This window comes from Trichechus manatus, unplaced genomic scaffold (genome assembly GCF_000243295.1).
Source record: "Trichechus manatus latirostris isolate Lorelei unplaced genomic scaffold, TriManLat1.0 scaffold00037, whole genome shotgun sequence".
NCBI classification, from domain to species: domain Eukaryota; kingdom Metazoa; phylum Chordata; class Mammalia; order Sirenia; family Trichechidae; genus Trichechus; species Trichechus manatus.
Genome location: NW_004443973.1, coordinates 12147263 through 12148608, shown reverse-complemented (window position 1 = coordinate 12148608; position 1346 = coordinate 12147263).

Genomic DNA, 1346 nt, shown 5'->3' with positions numbered 1-1346 from the left:
CACTTGGGCTGATCAGCAGCAGCTCCCAGGTCAGTGGTGGAGGGTTTTGGGTTCCTCCTGATTTCATGAGCTCTGTCATGGATTGAATTGTGTCCCCCCAAAATATGTGTCAACTTGGTTAAGCCATGATTCTCAGTATTGTGTGGTTGTCCTTCATTTTGTGATTGATGTAATTTTCCTATGTGTTGTAAACCCTAATCTCTGCTTGTGGTTAATGAGGCAAGATTGGATTATGTTAAAGAGGATTAGGGTGGGAGAGTTTCCCTGGGGTGTGGCCTGCATCACCTTTTATCTTACAAGAGATATTATGTATTGCAATTAAGGAAATGTGTAGATTAAAGGGAGCTTTAATGGAACCGATAGGCTTTTAGAAAGGACATTAAGAGAAAGTTCCAATGACATTTTAATGTAATTGATTACACATAAGGGTGGAGGAGGCTTGTTTCCAGGGCCTGGAGCACAGACTGTGGTCCCTAGTGGCTGAGGCTGCCTGCAAAGTGGTACCCCAGGAGGGACAGAGCAAAAGTAGGGGCCCTCCAGCCCGGTCAGGCACCTTCTCCTCTACTTGGCAGCTGGAACCAGCCTCACTGCTCGGCCTGTGCTGCCCCCAGAAAGTCATCCGGCTGGTGGGTTGGCTGACAGGCTGGTGTGTGCTGAATTCCTTTCAAAGAGGAGGACGAGATGCCAGCTATTCCATACATCATCCTCTGCCACCTGCCAAGGAGGCGAGATACTGCTGCGGAGAGAACAGCTTTTACTCATTCCTTTGTATTTGGATCTGAATAAGAGCCAGAAGCAATGGAGCTTGATTAATAAGTTGGTTGCAAATCATGCTAATGGAAGTGTTACAGATGGGAACATTAGGGCTGGGAGACATGTGATTGAGTGTTTAGAATCTTGGGGTGTTTTTCTCCCTAATGTTTCATTTTTGGAGCCATTCTGGTGCAGTGTCAAAATGGCAGAGGGGCAGCATCTGACTTCCTCCTCTAACTTCTCAAGGGGGAAGGAGAATCAAGGTCAACAGCCCAAGGCAGATTGCTATGAGGCAGAGGTCAGACATGCCTCCTCTCTCTGCCATCTTTATCAATTCTGATACTATCCCTCCCGCTCATAGCACTCTCTCTTCTCTGCTGGGTTTGATAATTTGTTGCAATGGCCACACAGAGCTCACAGACCATACTCATGATTATAGGGTTTATTAGGGAAGTTGTTGTTGTTGTTGTTGGGTGCAGTCAGGTCAGTTCTAACTCACAGTGACCCTATGTACAACAGAACGAAACACTGTCCAGTCCTGCGCCATCCTCATGATCATCGTTATACTTGAGACCGTTGTTTCAGCCACTGTG